The sequence below is a fragment of the Erinaceus europaeus genome, chromosome X, assembly GCF_950295315.1.
Source record: "Erinaceus europaeus chromosome X, mEriEur2.1, whole genome shotgun sequence".
Classification (NCBI taxonomy): domain Eukaryota; kingdom Metazoa; phylum Chordata; class Mammalia; order Eulipotyphla; family Erinaceidae; genus Erinaceus; species Erinaceus europaeus.
The window spans coordinates 49,014,099-49,024,155 of record NC_080185.1 but is presented as its reverse complement, the minus strand read 5'-3'; the positions used below and the strand labels follow the sequence as shown (position 1 = coordinate 49,024,155).

At 45.2% G+C, this 10,057-nt stretch overlaps 1 long non-coding RNA gene across 1 annotated transcript; it reads left to right on the top strand.

Annotated features, from left to right (window-relative positions):
* Positions 1–862: 862 nt before the first annotated feature.
* Positions 863–7,048, top strand: LOC132535920 (uncharacterized). Its single transcript, XR_009547628.1, has 2 exons — positions 863–1,189; positions 6,386–7,048. It is a non-coding gene; the product is annotated as an uncharacterized LOC132535920 (long non-coding RNA).
* The last annotated feature ends 3,009 nt before the right edge of the window (positions 7,049–10,057 follow it).

Here is a 10,057-nt window from a genome sequence, read left to right as displayed (position 1 = left end):
AACTAGTATAGTCGTGGGCTCTTTGGAATATATATGAAATAGGTCTACTAGGTATCTTAAAAATGGTGACCACAAATCTTCGTCTGCAATATTACAGCCTTTAGGTTCATGATTAGTCAACAATTTTTTTGGTTTTATATGTTAAGTCTTCTTTCAGCCAGCAGGTTCCAGGTGCTACCATGATGCCATTAGGGCCTCCCTAGGCCAACGACCCCACCAATGTGTCCTTGATCCCTGTTTACCCAGACTCCACCCCAAAAGGGAAAGAGAGAGACTGGTTCAGAGTATGGATTGACATGGCAACACCCATGTTAAGCGGGGAAGCAATTGCAGAAGCCAGACCTTCCATCTTCTGTACCCCATAATGACCCTGCGTCCATACTCCCAGAGGCATAAACAATAGGAAAGTTATCAGGGCAGGGGATGGTGTTAGGAACATGTGTAAGCCTGATAGAGCTTAGGGAGAACCACCCCCATCTTTGGATGGAGGTCTGAGAAGATAACCTCTTGGTAAGTCTCTCTCAACCGAGGTGAGCATAAGGGGGGAAACTCAGACTTGGTTCTTTCCTTCTTGACTCTCAGGCCCACAGAAACCCCAGTACTTCCCTCCATTAACTGCAGGCCACATGGCCACAGATTCACTTATTCAAAGTCACCTTCTGATCACAGAAGAACACACCTTATCACACACTTCATCACACACCTCAGACCCCAGACAAGAGAAATTCTGAACTATATGGTCTTTTGATATCCATCTAATTTCTATCTCACCCTATGGGTTTAACCTCTATGCTTCTCTCAAATACCTTTGGTTAATTAAGTTGCTTGTGTCATGGAGAATAACTGTCTTGTGCTGGGAAATTGTGCCAATTCAGTCACATCTGCCATGTTGTCCCCTCAGGCTACTGCTAGTTCCCTGGAGAGTTGGGACATTCTCAGAGTGCCTGTTCAGCCATGTTGTGCCCTCAGGACATTGTCTATATCCCCATGATATCTGGAGTGCTCTGGTTACTCCTCCCCCCTCCCATTCTCACGAGAGTTATCATCCTATCCTGGAGTGCTATGGTTACTTCTCCCCCTTCCCATTCTCGCGAAAGCTACTCCTATAAAAACCCTTCGTTTTCCACACCTCTCTCTCTTGCCGGCGCTCCACTCTGGTGTTCAGATGCAGGAAAGGTTACTGCGTGAGGTGGCCATTTTCTCTACCTCCACGTGGCCCAACCTGCTTCTCTAACACCCAACTCTGAGGTGCCAGCACGAATAAAGATTTGTGTTTCCTCTTCGCTCCAGACCCTCTCTCTCTCTTCTCTGCGGCCCGCACACTGCAACATCTGGCTCCACAACATCTGGCGCTCAACGTGTCCCACACTCACGCCCAGCCTGAGGTCCAGAAAAGCCGCCCAGACACAGGTAAGTGGCATCCGCCCACCTCTGTGGCCCTGCGTTTCCCTCCACCATGGGATTTTTTCCGTTTTATGAGGAGGTGTCCCAGACATTCTATCCTTCTCTCCTGGGTCAGGCTTTCAATCTCAGAGATGCTTTAATGTTTGCTACACCGTGGGTTCTCATGGCTATATTTACTATTTTCAGGATATGTACAAGGCCTCCTGCCAAAAGGTTAAGTGACCTTGAGGCTGAGATACAGGAGTTAAAGGATATTTGCTTAAGACTTAAACACCCTAAGCAATCTGCAGTCAGCCCCAAAACCGCTGCCTCCAGAGACACGTGTTCTGTTTCTCCTGCGGCAGCTTCCGCTTCCACGACCCCTCCCCCCACAGCCCCCGAAGACACATGTTCGCCGCTCCTTTGACCCCTCCCCCAGCTGTCCCCACAGACACGTGTTTGGCCGCTCCTTTGACCCCTCCCCCAGCTGTCCCCACAGACACGTGTTCGACTCCTTCTGCAGACACGTGTTCGGTCCCTTCTGTGGCAGACACATGTTCAGTACCTTCTGCTTCTCTGGCCCCGCCCCCTGCTTCCCCTGAGGCTTCCAGTTCTCTAGCCCCTCCTCCTACCGCCCCAGTTTTGGCTTCCCCTGAGGCTTCTGCTTCTCTGACCCCACCCCCTGCTGGTACGTCATCATTAAGAGACCTTGTGGCTGAGATACGAGAGTTAAAGGATATTTTTTCAGCATTTAAGGACCTTAAACCATTTAAAGTCCACCCCAAGAGCTACATCCCCATAGATACGTGTTCAGTTTCCCCTGCGTCCACTACAGCAGTTTCCACGGCACCTTCCACTTCTGTAGATCTCTCCCCAGTGTCATCGAACCAAATCCACACCTTCCCGGTAAACGTGGCCCCGTCTAAACAAAACCCTCAATCGTGGCAGCCATACTCCACTAAAGGCCTCAAAACACTCAGACAAGCAGTCAGGGATGACGGAATGCATTCTCCATGGACCAAGTCCGTTTTAAGGAGTTTTTACCACCATCTTAACACGCCCCAAGATTGGAAAGATATGGCTCGTGCTGCACTCCCAGACCCCCTCTACCTACAGTGGAAGGCATACTTCCGCAATGAGTGCTCTAGACAGTCGCAGGAAAATAGTAACAAACAGGTAGAATGGGATTATGATGCTTTGTTTGGAGAAGGAGCTTATGAATCTGGAGCTCAGCAGGCAGAAGCCAGGTTTCCAACCGGTTATTTTGAACAGGTACACATCTACGCAGCACAAGCATGGGAAAGGGTGATCCCACCCAATGTAGATTCGTCAGTTCCCATTAACTCTATTCACCAAGACACTGATGAATCATTAGCGAGCTTCATCTCAAGGGTGAAGACAAGCTTAGAGAGAAAGGTTTATAATCCTGACATCCACTCACTACTCCTGCGCTCTATTGTCTGGGGAGGCATGATACCACAATTCAGTCAGGCATGCCTTAATCTTAAACACCTACACCCAGATAATTGGATTTTAGCGACACAGGAACTTACATCAGGCAATTATGGGGCATCCGCTATGACACAGGTTTATGCAGTTACCCCACGTAATCACAATGGGGCCTGCTTTCAGTGCGGTCGCCAAGGACATTGGCATAACCAGTGTCCTGATAAGCTGCGACCACGCCTCCAGTCAGGGAAACCCCGCCTCCAGTTAGAGCGACCACGCCTCCAGTCAGAGCAACCCCGCTTTCAGTCAGGGAGCCAGAGGCCACGTACTGTTTATCCAAGATGTCGTAAGGGGTTTCATTGGAAGAGAGATTGTTAGTCCCAATTTCATAAAGATGGTTCACCCCTGAATGGTACAAATTCAGGGCCTGAGATTTTGTGGACCACTCCTGTTCTAGAACAAGGTAACCCTTCTATGACAGTAAAGATTGGCAATATTCCTTTTAAATTTTTGATTGACACGGGGGCAGCAAAGACGACTTTAAGGCAAGAAGAGGTTCCCCAAGATTGGGAACTCATCCCTGGACCCAGTATACATGGAGCAGAAGGGGTGACCCAATCATTTCGCACACTAGACTCACTCATGTGGGAAGACCCGGACGGTTCTACCAGACACTTCTGCCCTTTGGTAGCTAATATTAGCACCTATTGGGCAGGGATCTTCTGGAATATCTTGATGTTATGATATCCACAGACGCCTCTGCAGAGTGTAAAACTCGTTCCCGCGATACCAGGTCTATTCAGCATCCCCAATACTAAATGCCACTGTTCGTAGCCAAACACCCCGCTTAAGCTGGCTTTCTAATGAGCCTGTCTGGGTGGAACAGTGGCCTTTACCTAGGGATAAACTAGAAATTTTAAAAGAGCTCGTCCGAGATCAGTTGTCCTTAGGACACATTCGCCATTCTCGAAGCCCATGGAATACTCCTGTCTTTGTGATTAAAAAGCGCTCAGGAAAATGGCGCCTCCTTCAAGATCTCTATGCAGTAAATAAAACCATGCAGGTCTGGGGATCCCCCCAAAGGGGTTTGCCTCTTGCTTCTGCAATTCCCACGGGAATTCCAATCATAGCTATTGATATACGAGATTGTTTTTTCTCTATTCCCTTGCATCCACAAGATTGTAAACTTTTTGCCTTCTCTGTTCCTTCTATTAATAACGCCAGCCCTGCTGACATATTTGAATGTGTGGTGCTGCCCCAGGGTATGGCCAATAGTCCTACTATTTGTCAGGAGGCTGTTAAATCTGCCCTTGTCCCATATATTCATAAGGGCCTTAATATTTTTCATTATACAGATGATATTTTAATATGGGGAAAATCAGATACAGATCTCTATGCCTTATGTGATTTTCTCATTCCTGCATTAAAGAAAAGCGGCCTTAATGTAGCCCCTGAGAAGATACAGCTAATCCCTCCAATATCTTTCTTAGGTTCAGAGATTTCTCTAACGCAAATTCGTCCCTTAAAACCTAATGTCACCTTTCCTTCTAACCTTACTCTTGCTTCTTTACAAAGTTTTCTAGGAAAATTTTGTTCCCTCTGGAACATTACTTATACCACAGACATTCCCTATAATCCACAGGGACAAGGCATTGTCGAGAGGGCCCATCAAACTCTTAAGGCTCAACTGAATAAAGATAAAGGAGGAATGTATCCCCCCAATATCCAGCTAGCAAAAGCCTTAACTACTACGTTAAATCTCTTTAACTTGTTACAAGTTTTATTGTTTTTCACAAGTAAGTGATTACAACTATCAAGCCTTCATATGAGGAATCATCTGTTCATATGGTAAGGTATTAAACTGTAAGAAGTTCCTCCATATCCAACCTATGTGAATTAGCAACATTCACATATTCTTGTAAACTTAACTGGTGTATCTTGTCTTGCCACCATAGGCCTGCCTTTGTCAGCCAACAATTTAAAGATGTTTCCCTTTATAACATCACCCATGCCACGGACATCCTTTACTACCCCCAAAAACAAATGGTTGTTCCCCTGGACATCACATCCACTGACTGCTTCCCTTAGACTTGAGATATGATCCTACCTCTTCATATCAATGGATACATTCCCCCTTCCTTACCTGTATACCCTTAGTTGTGGGACCCTAGCTTGTTTTACTTCTTCTGCTCACAATAGGTCCTATAATTCTTTTTTTTCAACATTTTAAATTTATTTATTAATGAGAAAGAGTGAAAGAACCAGACTCACTCTGGTACATGTGCTGCCAGGGATCTAACTCAGGACCTCATGCTTAAGAGTCCAAGGCTTTAGTCACTGCACCACCTCCTGGACCACAGTCCTATAATTCTTAACAAGCTCATGGCCTTTTGTGGCAACAGACTGATGCCATAAAGATGCAACCTATACAAACTCATTATCATAGGCTGGACATGGTAGAATATTGAGTTGCTGTGGAGGATTTGCCCCCCTCCATCAGAACGTACACCATGTAGAGGGCTGGCTAGCCAATGACAGGTAAGAGGAAACTAGCGCTATCCAGTCAACCTAAGACAGGGCATCTGGTACTACTGGGCAAAAATGACCAGGTAAGACGGAAGGCTGATCCCCAACCTAACACAGGCACAGTCTACCCTGCCACAAAACAAAGTCCGCCAAACATCAAAACATGATATAAGACAGGGGGACATGTGGGGAGCCACATGTGCCCTCAAGGTTGCTATTGGCATGGCCATAGAGTTTATGTTAAAAGATAGCTCCTGGGAATCGGGCGGTGGCGCAGCGGGTTTAGCGCAGGTGGTGCTAAGTGCAAGAACTGGCTTGAGGATCCCAGTTTGAGACCCCAGCTCCTCACCTGCGGGGGAATCACTTCACAGATGGTGAAGCAGGTCTACAGGTATCTTTCTCTCCCTTTGTCTTTCCCTCCTCTCTCCATTTCTCTCTGTTCTATCCAACAACCACAATATCAGCAATAACAACAATATAATTACAACAAGAACAACTAGGGCAACAAAAGGCAAGATACAAAAAAAAAAGGATAAGATAGTTCCCGCTTCCCTACACCTTAGAGTCTTTGTTAAAAGATAAGGTCTTTTTCCCCATGAATCACCCAGGACCTTCCAGATAAACGGCTGACTACCATGACAAATAATATAAAATATAATCATAAATGAATAGGAAAGATACATCCCCCAAAACTCAGTTGGTCAAGGCACCAAACCTCTTTTTCTATAAAGCATTCAAATCAGATGCCCTGCTAACCACGAGAAGCAGATTGTTTATGTTTCTTCCACAGGAATCCCAGAAAAAAAAAACAAATATCTGGACCCCTGCACACCCTGACATCACCCACTAGATGGCACGACTACAGTGGCACACCCCCCGAAACCCTAGATGTCACCTGACGCGATCTGAAGAATCTGATTCACAGACTCCAAGGACAGAACCTTTTTAGTGCCTGTCTGCCTTTCCTTCTTTTGCTTTGATGTTTTGGCGGTTCCAGATCACAATCTACAGAAAAGCAGAATTCCAGAGGCTGACCTTCCTCATGCAGCATTTCATCCCCTGCCATTTCTCCCCCTAGTCACCTACTTTGGACTGAGACTTCTATCGGACTTACTGGTATACCCTTTGGACACTTTAGACAATTTTACAGCAGCTTCCTTCCCTTCACGTTGCTGGTTTTTCATAGACTGACCCTGAGTAGTTCATAGACTTTACACACTGTTGTCCTGGGCATTAGATAAAAGGAAAGGGGGAGATGCTGGGAAATTGTGCCAATGCAGTCACATCTGCCATGTTGTCCCCTCAGGCTACTGCTAGTTCCCTGGAGAGTTGGGACATTCTCAGAGTGCCTGTTCAGCCATGTTGTGCCCTCAGGACATTGCCTATATCCCCGCTATATCTGGAGTGCTCTGGTTACTCCTCCCCCCTCCCATTCTCACGAGAGTTATCATCCTATCCTGGAGTGCTATGGTTACTTCTCCCCCTTCCCATTCTCGCGAAAGCTACTCCTATAAAAACCCTTCGTTTTCCGCACCTCTCTCTCTTGCCGGCGCTCCACTCTGGTGTTCAGACGCAGGAAAGGTTACTGCGTGAGGCGGCCATTTTCTCTACCTCCACGTGGCCCAACCTGCTTCTCTAACACCCAACTCTGAGGTGCCAGCGCAAATAAAGATTTGTGTTTCCTCTTCGCTCTGGACCCTCTCTCTCTCTTCTCTGCGGCCCGCGCACTACAACATCTGGCTCCACAACAGTCTTGTATCTCATCAATTCCTGTCATACCAGCCCCCTACCTTAGGGGCATGCTGACTGTTAAGAGACCTGTAATTTCTGACATATTTCAACAATAATTACCTCCATTGCTTTTCTATTTAACTCATGTACACTCTGCTAATAAATGGACTCTAGGATTCTGGGATTCTAGGAATCAGATTCTAGGCATGCTAAGAGTCCTCTGGTGTCTTTTACTTCGTGTCACCCCTGTCGCGAGTGAGAAAGAACCAGCCCGTTACCTTTCCCCTGGAGACCACCCCGCCAGAGAGAGAGAGAGATACCCCGAAAGGATGGGATCTGGAGTTCTGGTGGTGGAAATTTTGTGGAGTTGTACCTCTCTTACCCTATAGTTTTGTCAGTGTTTCCTTTTTATAAGTAAAGATTAAAAACAGATAAAGAATGTATGAAATTGGTGCTGGGCTATGCACACTGGTTTAAATACACATAGTATGAAGTGCCAGGACCCAGGCAAGGATCTTGGTTTGAGCCCCTGGTTCTCTAAGTGTTTCTGTGGGAGGTGGGGGGTGGGGGTGGGTAGAGGGACCTCAGGGGAGGTCCCTTCAAAAGTGATGAAGCATGTCAGCCAGTGTCTATCATTTTCTCTCCCTATCTTCCCCTCCCCTCTCAGTTTCTCTCTGTCCTGTCCAATAAAATGGAAAAAAATGGCCACCAGTAGCAGTGGATTTGTAGTGCAAGCAGGGATCCCCAATGATAACCCTGGAGGCGATGGGGGTGGGGGAAGAAATGTATGAAATCAAATCTCAATGAAATTGGCCTTACTGACTCATTTATTGAGTCAAATTTGAGTGTCTGCTCTTTGGAAGGAATCATTTTAATAATGGGTGACCTAAGGTGAGCAAGGCCCACACCTTCAAAATGATGGTAGAATGTCAGAAAAGCAATCAGATCAGGACCATGTGTGATCTCTTTTGAGAGCTCACAAGCATGGCTGAAAAAAAAAGTAGATGAAAAATTGGGAATCCAGTGAGAAATGTCAAGTGGGTATTTCTCCCAAGCCAAGGCTGCTTTGGGTTTTGGGAACTGATTCCTTCAGTAGGTATTAATTTTAAGTGATGCTAGGTGATAGTAGTAGTTACATTGTTTAAAAAGAAAAAGGCTTAGTTAAGATAAAAGTATGCTGTAGAAAACTTTCAGCTGTTACTTTCGTATCATAAGCAGACTAGAGAATGAGCACCATCAGATGCAGGTAATGATCTTAATCAGGGTCAGAGGTTGAGAAATAACAGAGGGTGAAACACAAAGTAGAACTTGGACTGGATTTGGTGTACTGCACTATCTAGGGTGTGGGGTGGGGAATGGGAGGCTGTTGCATGATGGTGGATGAGGGCCTAGGATGGGAGTGAGAGTATTTTGCAGAAAACTAATAAATTTTACACGTGTATCAACAACTGTTATCCACTGTAAACCATTAATACCCACTTAAAGTAAAAGGAAAAAGAAAGTATCTGGGGTCAGGTAGTGTCACACCTGATTTAGCACACATTACAGTGAGGAAGGACCTGGGTTCGTGGCCCCGGCCCCCACCTGCCTGGGGAGTGCTTCACAAGTGGTGAAGCAGGGCTGTAGATGTTTCTCTGTCTCTCTCCCTCCCTATATCACCTTTCCCTCTCGATTTCTGGCTATCTCTATCCAAATAAATAAATAAATAAATAAATATTTTTAGTTAAAAAAAGAAAAAGAAACTATCCTGATCTCCAAAAATTCCAGTGCAGTTAAAAACTGTTCAAACTGTAGTTCCACACACATCATCTACAAGGATAAACATTTCCTGAGGGAATGCCCAGAAATCACTAGATGGATATTTTTCTTTGACCTGGAAAAGCCGTAGCCATCTTCACTACAATGATGGTATAATTCAGTCACCTTGATTGCATCTTGACCATCTTAAGATAGAGCTAGACTTTTGTTGATTTTAAAATGAATTAAATAGTATTTGGGATGGAAGGGAAACTGGGAAAATAGGAAGAACTTGGTCTTTGATGATTTCTACAAGCTTTGAGTGAAGACTAATCCACACCCAAATTAAATATTGTAATCTTGGGGGCCGGGTGGTGGTACACCTGGAAAATCACACATAGTATTATGCTCAAGGACCTACACAAGGACTTGGGTTCGAGCCCCTGCTCCCCACCTGTAGCAAGGATGCTTCACAAATAGTGAAGCAGGTCTGCAGATGTATATCTTTCTCTCTCACTTTATGTCTTCCCTCCTCTCTCAATTTCTCTCTGTCCTGGCGAATAAAATGGGAAAATATAAAAAATGGTCACCAAAACAGTGGATTAATAGTGCCAGCAATGCACCCCTACAATAACCCTGGAGGCAAAAGAAAAAGTGTATTTTCTCAATGAAAATTCACTGACTTCTATTTAGAAAGCAACTCAAACTGTTGGCTGACCTGATCTTTCATATCTAAGATTTCTGCATACTCTCTAAGAGATCCTAGCTCATGATTATCCCTAGAAGAGGGAGTGTTGGGTCCTAAGGTTGTAGTAATACTGGAGACATCTGTCATTTTTCAGGAGCTCAACTGGTCTAGAGTGAAAAGGCTAGCTGCCAGATGTACCTGCTAAAAGCAAGTCAAATACAAATTAAATCTCCAATGGTTTTCTATTATGGTCTATGCAAAGTTGTGAAAAAGGATAAAGTGACTTCTCTACTATTTTCCTCCATGGAGCTAGGCACCAATTGAGGGTTATATTACTGTTCACAGGGTCAGTACATAAGGTTCTGGAAATTTATGGAACCTTGAACTTGGAAGAAGGTGAATGTGAGGGACAAAAGTAGGTGAGAAAAATATTTTTGAGATCACTCTTTGGTCCCATCAAGAAGCCACACCAGAAGGACTAACAGAGAAAAGCAAAGTTGAATTTGACTGAGTTTAGAGTATTTCACGAAACTAAAAAATTCT